Below are 12,381 nucleotides of genomic sequence, written 5' to 3'. Positions count from 1 at the left end.
CAGGGCTGAGATCCAGGCCTTGCTGCTGAGGGCACAGCTATAGCCCAGTGGATGGAGATGCCACTGCAGTGCTAAGCTGGCAGAACTCATTGAGGAGAGCCACACTCTGATGTGCTAGAAGCTACTCATGGGGAGATGACATGGTACAGAACTCGCTGGGAAGCTACCCATAGTGATGGTGTCTTTGGAAACCATTGGGGTGTCCACTGCTAGGTGTCCCATGTGCTACAGAAACAAACACAAAGAACATGCCAGAACCTATCTTCCAGTTCCTCTGCAACCCCCTCTATTGATAAAGCTCACATCATGCCATCTGGCAAATGTTCCACTATCACATACAGGGCAATGAAGTGTAGATTTGAAACTGAGGCAATAAATTGATAGCTGTCACAGATGCCAAGGATTAGAACTGAAAAGACTTTGATTATGTTATTGGCAAAATCGTCCTTATGGGCAGCAGATAAATTAGGCCTATTAGCTTGTTCTCATTAATCTTTTTTTTTTATTGCATCGTAGGTTTTGGGGTACATGTGAAGAACATGCAAGATAGTTGCATAGGTACACACTTTGCAGTGTGATTTGCTGCCTTCCTCCCCTTCACCTATATCTGGCATTTCTCCCCATGCTATCTCTCCCCAACTCCCCACCCCCCACTATCCCTCCTCTATTACCCCCAACAGACCCCAGTGTGTAGTGCTCCCCTCCCTGTGTCCATGTGTTCTCATTGTTCAACACCCACCTATGAGTGAGAACATATTTCATTTTCTGTTCTTGTGTCAGTTTGCCGAGACTGATGGTCTCCAGGTTCATCCATGTCCCTACAAAGGACACGAACTCATGGTTTTTGATGGCTGCATAATATTCCATGGTGTATATGTGCCACATTTTTCCTGTCCAGTCTATCATCGATGGGCATTTGGGTTGGTTCCAGGTCTTTGCTATTGTAAACAGTGCTGCAATGAACATTCATGTCCATGTGTCCTTAGAGTAGCATGATTTATAATCCTTTGGATATATACCCAGTAATGGGATTGCTGGGTCAAATGGAATTTCTATTTCTAGGTCTTTGAGGAATTGCCACACTGTCTTCCACAATGGTTGGACTAATTTACACTCCCACCAGCAGTGTAAAAGTGTTCCTATTTCTCCACATCCTCTCCGGCATCTGTTGTCTCCAGATTTTTTAATGATCGCCATTCTAACTGGCGTGAGATGGTATCTCACTGTAGTTTTGATTTGTATTTCTCTAATGACCAGTGATGATGAGCATTTTTTTCATATGTTTGTTGGCCTCATGTATGTCTTCTTTTGTAAAGTGTGTGTTCATGTCCTTTGCCCACTTTTGAATGGGCTTGTTTGTTTTTTTCTTGTAAATCTGTTTGAGTTCTTTGTAAATTCTGGCTGTCAGCCCTTTGTCAGATGGGTAAACTGCAAAGCTTTTTTCCCATTCTGTTGGTTGCTGATTCACTCTAATGACTGTTTCTTTTGCCGGGCAGAAGCTGTGGAGTTTGATTATATCCTATTTGTCTATTTTGTTTTTCGTTGCCAATGCTTTTGGTGTTTTGGTCATGAAGTCCTTGCCTACTCCTGTGTCCTGAATGGCTTTGCCTAGATTTTCTTCTAGGGTTTTTATGGTGCCAGGTCTTATGTTTAAGTCTTTAATCCATCTGGAGTTAATTTTAGTGTAAGGTGTCAGGAAGGGGTCCAGTTTCTGCTTACTGCACATAGCTAGCCAGTTTTCCCAACACCATTTATTAAACAGGGAATCCTTTCCCCATTGCTTGTTTTTGTCAGGTTTGTCAAAGATCAGATGGTTGTAGATACGTTGTGTTGCCTCCAAGGCCTCTGTTCTGTTCCATTGGTCTATATCTCTGTTTTGGTACCAGTGCCATGCTGTTTTGATTACTGCAGCCTTGTAGTATAGTTTGAAGTCCGGTAGTGTGATGCCTCCCGCTGTGTTCTTTTTGCTTTGAATTGACTTGGCTATTTGGGCTCTCTTTTGGTTCCATATGAAGTTTAAGGTGGTTTTTTCCAGTTCTGTGAAAAAGGTCATTGGTAGCTTGATGGGGATAGCATTGAATCTTTAAGTTACTTTGGGCAGTATGGCCATTTTTACCATATTGATTCTTCCTAACCATGAACATGGAATGTTTCTTCATCTGTTTGTGTCCTCTCTTATTTTGTTGAGCAGTGGTTTGTAGTTCTCCTTGAAGAGGTCCTTTACGTTCCTTGTTAGTTGTATTCCTAGGTATTTTATTTTCTTTGCAGCAATTGTTAATGGCAGTTCATTCTTGATTTGGCTCTCTTTAAGTCTGTTATTGGTGTATAGGAATGCTTGTGATTTTTGCACATTGATTTTGTATCCTGAGACTTTGCTGAAGTTGCTTATTAGTTTCAGGAGATTTTGAGCTGAGACAAGGGGGTCTTCTAGATATACAATCATGTCATCTGCAGATAGAGACAATTTGGCTTCCTCCTTTCGTATTTGAATACCCTTTATTTCTTTTTCTTTCCTGATTGCTCTGGCTAGAACTTCCAGTACTATATTGAATAGGAGTGGTGAAAGAGGGCATCCTTGTCTAGTGCCAGATTTCAAAGGGAGTGCTTCCAATTTTTGCCCATTCAGTATGATATTGGCTGTGGGTTTGTCATAAATAGCTTTTATTATTTTGAAACACATTCTGTCAATACCTAGTTTATTGAGGGTTTTTAGCATAAAGGGCTATTGAATTTTGTCAAAGGCCTTCTCTGCATCAATTGAGATAATCATGTGGTTTTTGTCTTTGGTTCTGTTTATGTGGTGAATTATGTTTATAGACTTGCGTATGTTGAACCAGCCTTGCATCCCCGGGATGAATCCTGCTTGATCATGGTGGATAAGCTTTTTGATGTGCTGTTGCAATCGGCTTGCCAATATTTTATTGAAGATTTTTGCACCTATATTCATCATGGATATTGGCCTGAAGTTTTCTTTTCTTGTTGAGTCTCTGCTGGGTTTTGGTATCATGATGATGTTGGTCTCATGCAATGATTTGGTAAGCATTCCCTCTTTTTGGATTATTTGAAATAGTTTCAGAAGGAATAGTACCAGCTCCTCTTTGTGTGTCTGGTAGAATTCGGCTGTGAACCCATCTGGACCTGGGCCTTTTTTGTGTGGTAGACTCTTAATTGCTGCCTCAACTTCAGATCTTGTTATTGGTCTGTTCAGATTTTCGGCTTCTTTCTGGTTTAGGCTTGGGAGGAGGCAAGTGTCCAGGAATTTATCCATTTCTTCCAGGTTTACTAGTTTATGTGCCTAGCATTGTTTGTAATAATCTCTGATGGTTTGAATTTCTGTGGAATCTGTATTGATATCCCCTTTATCATTTTTTATTGCATCTATTTGGTTATTCTCTCTTTTCTTTTTTATCAAACTGGCTAGTGGTCTGTCTATTTTGTTGATCTTTTCAAAAAACCAGCTCCTGGTTTTATTGATTTTTTTGAGTTTTTTGTGTCTCTATCTCCATCAGTTCTGCTCTGATCTTAGTTATTTCTTGTCTTCTGCTAGGTTTTGAGGTTTTTTGATCTTGCTCCTCTAGCTCTCAATTTTGACGATAGGGTGTCCTTTTTGGATCTCTCCTTGCTTCTCATGTGGGCACTTATTGCTATATATTTTCTTCTAGAGACTGCTTTAAATGTGTCCCAGAGATTCTGGTATGTTGTGTCTTTGTTCTTGTTGGTTTTGAAGAACTTCTTTGTTTCTGCCTTCATTCCATTGTTTATCCATTCAATATTCAAGAGCCAGTTGTTCAGTTTCCGTGAAGCTGTGCGGTTCTGAGTTAGTTTCTGAATTCTCAGTTCTAACTTGATTGCACTATGGTCTGAGAGACTGTTTGTTATTATTTCCGTTCTTTTGCATTTACTGAGGAGTGATTTACTTCCAATTATGTGGTCAGTTTTAGAGTAGGTGTGATGTGGTGCTGAGAAGTATGTATATTCAGTGGATTTGGTGTGGAGAGTTCTGTAAATGTCTATTAGATTTGCTTGTTCCAGGTCTAAGTTCAAGTCCTGCATATCCTTGTTAATTTTCTGTCTGGTTGATCTGTCTAATATTGACAATGGGGTGTTAAAGTCTCCCACTATTATTTTATGAGAGTCTCAGTCTCTTTGTAAGTCATTAAAAACTTGCCTTATATATCTTGGCACTCCTGTATTGGGTGGGTATATATTTAGGATCGTTAGCTCTTCTTGTTGCATCGATCCTTTTACCATTATGTAATCTCCTTCTTTGTCTCTTTTGATCTTTGTTGCTTTAAAGTCTATTTTATCAGAGATGAGAAATGCAACTCCTGCTTTTTATTGGTCTCTATTTGCTTAATAAATTTTCCTCCATCCCTTTATTTTGAGCCTTTGTGTATCCTTGCATGTGAGATAGGTTGCCTGGATACAGCACACCAATGGGTTTTGGCTTTTTATCCAATTTCTGTTCTTTTGCATTTGCTGAGGAGTGATTTACTTCCAATTATGTGGTCAATTTTAGAGTAGGTGCCATACAGCACTGAGAAGAATGTATATTCTGTGGTTTTGGGGTGGTGATTTCTGTAGATGTCTATTAGGTCTGCTTGGTCCAGATCTGAGTTCAAGTCCTGGATATCCTTGTTAGTTTTCTGTCTCATTGATCTGTCTAATATTGACAGTGAAGTGTTAAAGTCTCCTATTATTATTGTGTGGGAGTCTACGTCTCTTTGTAGGATGTTAAAGACTTACTTTATGTACCTGGGTGCTCCTGTATTGGATGCATATATATTTAGGATAGCTAGCTCTTATTGTTGCATTGATCCTTTTACCATTATATAATGCCCTTCTTTGTCTCTTTTGATCTTTGTTGGTTTAAGGTACGTTTCATCAGAGACTAGAATTGCAACTCCTGCTTTTTTTTTTTTTGGTCTCCATTTACTTGATAAATCTTCCTCCATCCCTTTATTTTGCCTATGTGTGTCCTTGCACATGAGATGAGTTTTCTGAATACAGCACACTGATGGGTCTTGACTTTTTATCCAATTTGCCAGTCTGTGTCTTTTGATTGGGGCATTTAGCCCATTTACATTTAAGGTTAATATTGTTATGTGTGAATTTAATCCTGCCATTTTGGTACTAGCTGGATGTTTTTCCCATTAGTTGATGCATTTTTTTCATTGTGTTGATGGTCTTTACTATTTGGTATGTTTTTGGAGTGGCTGGTACTGGTTGTTCCTTTCCTTGTTTAGTGCTTCTTTAAGGAGCTCTTGAAAGGCAGGCCTGGTGGTTACAAAATCTCTCAGCACCTGCTTGTCCATAAAGGATTATCTTTCTCCTTCACTTACGGAGTTTAGTTTTGCTGGATATGAAATTCTGGGTTGAAATTTTTTTTCTTTAAGGATGTTGAATATTGGCCCCCACTCTCTTCTGGCTTTTAGGGTTTCTGCTGAGAGATCTGCTATGAGTCTGATGGCCTTCCCTTTGTGGGTAACCTGACCTTTCTCTCTGGCTGCCCTTAGCATTTTCTCCTTCATTTCAACCCTGGTGAATCTGACGATTATGTGCCTTGGGGTTGCTCTTCTTGAAGAATATCTTTGTGGTGTTTTCTGTATTTCCTGGACTTGAATATTGGCCTGCCTTGCTAGGTTGGGGAAGTTTTCCTGGATAATATCCTGAAGAGTATTTTCCAGGGTGGATTCATTCTCTTTGTTACATTCAGGTACACCTATCAAACGTAGATTAGGTCTCTTCACATAGTCCATATTTCTTGGAGACTTTGTTCATTCCTTTTTGTGCTTTTTTCTCTAATCTTGCCTTCTCGTCTTATTTCATTGAGTTGATCTTCGACTTCTGATATCCTTTCTTCTGCTTGGTCAATTCGGCTGTTTAAACTTGTGCATGCTTCACTAAGTTCTCGTGTCATGTTTTTCTGCTCCATCAATTCACTCATATTCCTCTCTAAGTTGTCCATTCTCATTAGCATTTCGTCAAATCTTTTTTCAAGGTTCTTAGTTTCTTTGCATTGGGTTAGAACGTGTTCTTTTAGCTCACAGAAGTTTCTCATTACCCACCTTCTGAAGTCTGATTCTGTCATTTCATCACATTCATTCTCCATCCAGCCTTGTTCCCTTGCTGGTGAAGAGTTGTGATCCCTTGTAGGAGGAGAGGTGTTGTGGTTTCGAGTGTTTTCCTTTTTTTTTTGCATTGGTTTCCTTCCCTCTTTTCAGATTTATCCACCTGTCGTCTTTGTAGTTGCTGATTTTCAGATTGGGTCTCTGAGTGGATGTCCAGTTTGTTGATGATGAAGTTATTTCTGTTTCTTAGTTTTCCTTTTAACAGTCTGTCCCCTCTGCTGTAGGACTGCTGAGGTCCACTCCAGGTCCTGCTTGCCTGGTGATCACCTGCAGCAGCTGCAGAACAGTAAGGGTTGCTACCAGTTTCTTCTTCTGCTATCTTTGTCCCAGAATGATGTCTGCCGAATGTCAGTCTGATCAGTCCTTTGTGAGGTGACTCTTTGGATATATGGGGTCATAGGGCTGCTTGAGTTACAGTGTGTTTTTTATAGGAGCTCAGGTGCTGAGCTGTGAGCTCCATTGTTCATTCAGAGCTGCTGGGCAGGTACGTTTAATTGTGCTGCAGCAGAACTCATAAACCCCCTTTTTTTTCCCCAGGTGCTCTGTCCCGGGGAGTTAGGGCTTTATTTATGAGTTTTCATTGTGCTGCTGCATTTTTCTTCGGGCTGTCCTGCCTAGCAAGGAGGCAGCCTAGTCACTGTCTGCCTGCAGAGTCTTTGCTGAGCTGCTGTGGGCTCTGCTCTGCTGCCGTGTGAACTTCCCTGCAGTCCCGTTTATATGGGTGTAGTTAGAACTGCCTCAGCAATGGTGGCCCACCTCTGTAATGGTGGACTCTCTCTGTAATGTTGGGTTGCCTTGGCTATGGCAGGTTGCCTCAGCAATGGCGGAATGCCTGCACAGGGGTGGAGTGCTTCGCTAATGGTGGATGCCCATCCCCCACAGAGCTGGACCGTCCCAGGTTCACCTGTGCTTGCTGTGAAACTCTCAACTGAGAGCGTTTCCAGTTGCTGTTTTTTTTGTGTGTGTGTGGGAGTGGCCTGATCATCTGGCTCCCTGCCTCAGAGCCTTTTTTTTAAAAGTTGAATGGTTGACTCTCTCCCAGGTGTTCCAGTTGCCTGCTGAAAAGGCGCTGGGATCTGTGTGATTTCCCATGCGGTGAACCACTGCACCGGCTGAAACAATGGCGCTGCCCGGGAATCTCCTTGCCCGGGTCCCTGTTTCAGTTCCCTGTTTAATCAGATGAATGGGAAACTCTGCCTTCCCAGAGCTCCAATCGCCAGCTTAAAAGGGCAACCAGACCAGTGTATTTTGTATGGAGAACTGCCGCACCGGCCAAAACAGCTGAGCTGGCGACCTGTGGGGCTCCTCCACATGGGAATCTCCTGGTCTGTGGGCAATAAAGATCCATCTGGAGATGAGGCATCCACTCACCCTCTGTGCTTTTACTGGGAGCTGCAATCTTGAGCTGCTCCTAAACGGCCATCTTGGATCTTCCCCTCATTAATCTTTTGTTACATCTGACTACGCTTCTGATTTCGTCTTCACCAAGCAATTTTCTTAACTTCCCATGAAGCTTAGCTATATTAAGAAAATGCACTCATTCAGTGTGGTCCATGTGATATTTATATTACTCATTAATTATCATTCTGGTTTTATTACTGAGTTTCATGGGCTTGGTTAATGAGCATCTATCCCAAAAGATAAATCTATTTTTTGTATGATGATAAAATTAGATATATGTGGACATAAGCACAAGGGCCAGATGCTGGACCTCAGCAGTTCACCAAAGGAATCCTTGTCATTTATCCACTAAATTCTTCTGGGAAACTCCCTCCCATCCTTCCCTAGTCATCATACTCTGATACTACCATTAGTCAAGCAGGCCTTCTTAAGTATCTTTGGAACCAAGCAGGTGCTACATTAAAATGGGTTTTGAAAATTCATCTCAAAAGAGGCAAAGGAGGAAGTCAAACTGTCTCTCCTTGCAGGTAACATGATTCTATGTCTAGAAAACCCCATTGTCTCAGCTCCAAAGCTTCTTAAGCCAATAAGCAATTGCAGCAAAGTCTCAGGATACAAAATCAATGTACAAAAATCACAATCATTTTTATATACAGAGATTCTTATATCTCTATGCCTATACTGCACACCTGTACAAAAATAGACAAGTAGAGAGCCAAATCATGATTAACTCCCAATCACAGTTGCAACAAAGAGAATAAAATACCTAGGAATACTGCTAACAAGGGAAGTGATGGGCCTCTTCAAGGAAGACTATAAACCACTGCTCAAGGAAATCAGAGAGGACACAAACAAGTGGAGAAACATTCCATACACATGGATAGGAAGAATCATATCATGAAAATGGCCATACTGCCCAAAGTAATGTGTAGATTCAATGCCATTCCCATTAAACTACCATTAACATTATTCACAGAACTGGAAAAAAAAACTACTTTAAAATCTATATGGAACCAAAAAACAACCCTTATAGCTAAGACAATCCTAAGCAAAAGAACAAAGCTGGAGGTATCATGCCACCGGCCTTCAATCTGTATTATGAGACTACCGTAACCCAAACAGCATGGCACTGGTACAAAAACAGACACAGACCAGTAGAACAGAGTAGAGATCTGAGAAATAAGACTGCGCATCTGCAACCAGCGGATATTTCACAAACCTGACAAAAGCAGTGGGGAAAGAATTCCCTATTTAATAAATGGTGATAGGAAAACTGGCTAGCCATACACAGAAAATTGAAACTGGATCCCTTCTTTACACCTTATACAAAAATTAACTCGAGATGGACTAAAGACTTAAATATAAAACCTAAAACTATAAAATCCCTAGAAGAAAATCTAGGTAATACCATTCAGGGCCTAGGCATGGGCAAAGATTTCATGACAAAAATGTCAAAAACAATTGTAACAGAAGCAAAAATTGACAAATGGGATGTAATTATACTAAGGAGCTTCTGCGCAGCCAAAGAAGCTATTATCAGAATGAACAGATAACCTACAGAATGGGAAAACATTTTTGTAATCTATGTAACAAAGGTCTAATATCCAGGATCTACCAGAAACTTAAACAGATGTGTAAGACAAAACCAAACAACCCCATTGAAAAGTGGGCAAATAACATGAATAGAGACTTCTGAAAAGAAGACATTTATGCACCAACAAACATGAAAAATAGGTCAACATCACTGATCATTAGAGAAATGCAAATCAAGATCACAATGAGAAACCATCTCACGGCACTCAGAATGGCGCTTATTAAAAAGTCAAGAAACAGCAGATGCTTGCAATGTGGAGAAGTAGGAATACTTTTACAGTGTTGATAGGAATGTAAATTAGTTCAATAATTGTGGAAGACAATGTGGTGATTCCTCAAAGACCTAAAACCAGAAATACCATTTGATCCAGAAATACCATTTTATCCATTACTGGATATATATTCAAAGGAATATAAATTATCCTATTATAAAGATACATGCATGCATATGTTCATTGCAGCACTGTTCACAATAGCAAAGACATGGAATCAACCCAGATGCCCATCAATGATAGACTGGATAAAGAAAATGTGGTGTGTATACACCATGGAATACTATGCAGCCACCAACAGGAATGAGATCACGTCCTTTGCAGGGACATAGATGGAGCTTGAAGCCATTATCCTCAGGAAACTAACACAGGAACAGAAAACCAAACACCACATGTTCTCACTTATAAGTGGGAGATGAACAGTGAGAGAACATGGAAACAGGGAGGGGAAAACACACACACTGGGCCAATGGGGGTGGGAGAGAAAGCATCAGGATAAATAGCTAATACACGTGGGGCTTAATACCTAGGTGATGGGTTGATTGGTGCAGCAAACCACCATAGCACACATTTACCTATGTGACAAACCTGCATGTCTTGCACATGTATCCTGGAACTTAAATATAAAGAAAATTCATCTCATTAAGTCCCCTGTCTTAAATCAGGTAAATGTTGAAATCATTTAGGTAGATTATTTCTACTTTCTTTTTTTTAAGATCTTGAGGAACAGAGACTGTGGTAATTTCTTAAGTGTCCCTTGGACTTTTTCATATTGTTATTACAGGATGAGTTGTGTCCCTCCAAAATTCGTATATTGAAGCTCTAACCCCCACCCAGAACCTTAGAGTATGACTGTATTTTTTAGACATAGGACCTTTATAAAGGTTAAAGTGAGATCATTAGGGTGGGCTTAGTCCAAAATAATTGATGTCCTTAAAAGAAAAGATTAGGGCACAACACAGACCAAGGGTTGATCTTGTGGGACCTAGAAAGAAAGTGGCCATCTGTGGCCGGGAGCAGTGGCTCATGCTTGTAATCCCAGCACTTTGGGAGGTTGAGGCAGGCAGATCACTTGAGGTCAAGCGTTTGAGACCACTGTGAAATCCCGTCTTTACTAAAAATACAAAAATTAGCTGGGCGTGGTGGTGCATGCCTATAGTCCCAGCTACTTGGGAGGCTGAGACAGGAGGATCACCTGAGCCCAGAAAATGGAGGTTGCAGTGAGCCAAGATTGTACTACTGCATTCCAGCCTGAGTGACAGAGTGAGACTGTCTCAAAAACAAAAACCAAAACAAAGAAACAAACAAGAAGTGGCCATCATCTGCAAGCCAAGGAGAGAGATTGGCCTCAGAAGAAACCAAACCTGCTGACACCTTGATCTTGGACTTCTAGCCTCTAGAATTGTGAGAAAAGAGATTTCTATTGTTTACCACCCATTTTGTGGTATTTTGTTATGGAAGCCCTAGCGAACATACTGTATTAAAGTTCTTTCTTATGTCCATATGAGATACTCCCAGCTTTAATTTATTAAGAATCCACTTTCTTTTGTTTGTTTACAGAGTCCTCATAAAACACAATTTATACTTGAATGGAGTGAGTACACAGCACTTTGATCTTATTTTAACTAAGTCTCTCACTCCCTCTGATCCCATTTGTGTTCTATCTGGATATCTTGCCACTTTTCTCTGGACATGCTTCAGTTTCTCCACATTCATTTGAAGTTTGGGGATCAAGACAAAATAAAATACTCTAATGAGGATCTGATTGATTTAAAACATATTCACCCCCAACCCTTATCTGTTACATTTTATAACTTTTTATTTGTTTATTACTTTATAGTGGCAGTATGTTGTCGATTCAGTCACCTTATCAGTAATAGTGGTTCTATCTTTCCAATGTCCTTGGCCTTAGCAAGGTTTACTCATTCTCTGTTTATGCCTGATCCCATGGTCATGAATGGCCTTGACTGGGTTCCTCTTAAGTCTCCCTTATGCTAGTCTCTTTTCAGTCTTAAAGTCCTAGTCAGCCCTGCCTCTGAAGAATTAATGTAGATCCTTTTATAGCTTTCACCTAGGTTATGAGGTTTAAGTTGCTGGAGGGGCCCACTGTGATATGATTGTAACAGTCATCATGCCATTTTTACAACCTTGAGTTATAAGTTTCTTGTAGGTGTTTCACTAGCTTTATAGTTTGCTTTGCCAGAAGTAGAGCCTGAGATGGAGATCTGGGTGCAGGCGATTTATTGAGGATGTGTTCTTCAGGAAAAATCTGTAATGGAGGGAGAGAAGCAGGATTAGGAAGGGTTAAGAGCAAGCAATGATGTGGTCTCAGTTAAAATCAGCCTTGGTCTAATCCTTGGAGTGTTTCATGGGCCTCCGAAGCATAATTGCACTGCAGAATTGTCTCTTCTTGAGGCAGAGATGGGGCAAAGAGGGAGGAAGGTACTTCCTGGGCCAAGTGGCTGTCATCAGCCAGGGTAAGTCTCTACAGAGGGAGGCACTTCTGTGTAGTTAGGAGCTGTTTTAATCCGTTAGGATTGCTCTAACAAAATGCTATCAACCAAGTGGCTTGTAAACAACACAGATTTACTTCTTACAGTTCTAGAGGCTGAGAAGTTCAAGGTGCTAGCAGATTTGGTATTTGGTGAGGTTCCACTTTCTCGTTGATGGCACCTTTTCATGTGTCCTCACATGGTGTAAGGGGCAAATGAGTACCCTAGGCCCTTATAAAATGGGCATTAAGCCCTCAAGACCTAGTCACCTTCCAAAAGGCCCTACTCCCTAATACCATCACCTTGGGGGTTAGGACTTCAATATGTGAATTTTGGAGGGACAGAGACATACAGATCATAGAAAGCCAAAATTCACAGTGGCTGAGGGAAAGCGACATCATATTGGTAAAGGGGAACTAGGTGAGCAGTGGCATCACTGACATAGCATTAAGGCTAAAGCATACTCCCCAATGTGCAATTGAAGACCACATC

At 40.8% G+C, this 12,381-nt stretch overlaps 1 protein-coding gene across 9 annotated transcripts in view; it reads left to right on the top strand.

Annotated features, from left to right (window-relative positions):
• ZSCAN30 (zinc finger and SCAN domain containing 30) overlaps window positions 1-12,381 on the top strand; it is a 39,301-nt gene that overhangs the window by 18,995 nt on the left and 7,925 nt on the right. The gene's annotated exons all lie outside the window — the stretch shown is intronic.

Source organism: Callithrix jacchus, chromosome 13, assembly GCF_049354715.1.
Source record: "Callithrix jacchus isolate 240 chromosome 13, calJac240_pri, whole genome shotgun sequence".
Classification (NCBI taxonomy): Eukaryota; Metazoa; Chordata; class Mammalia; order Primates; family Cebidae; genus Callithrix; species Callithrix jacchus.
The sequence above is the reverse complement of the archived record's forward strand: the minus strand, read 5'-3'. Positions and strand labels throughout refer to the sequence as shown.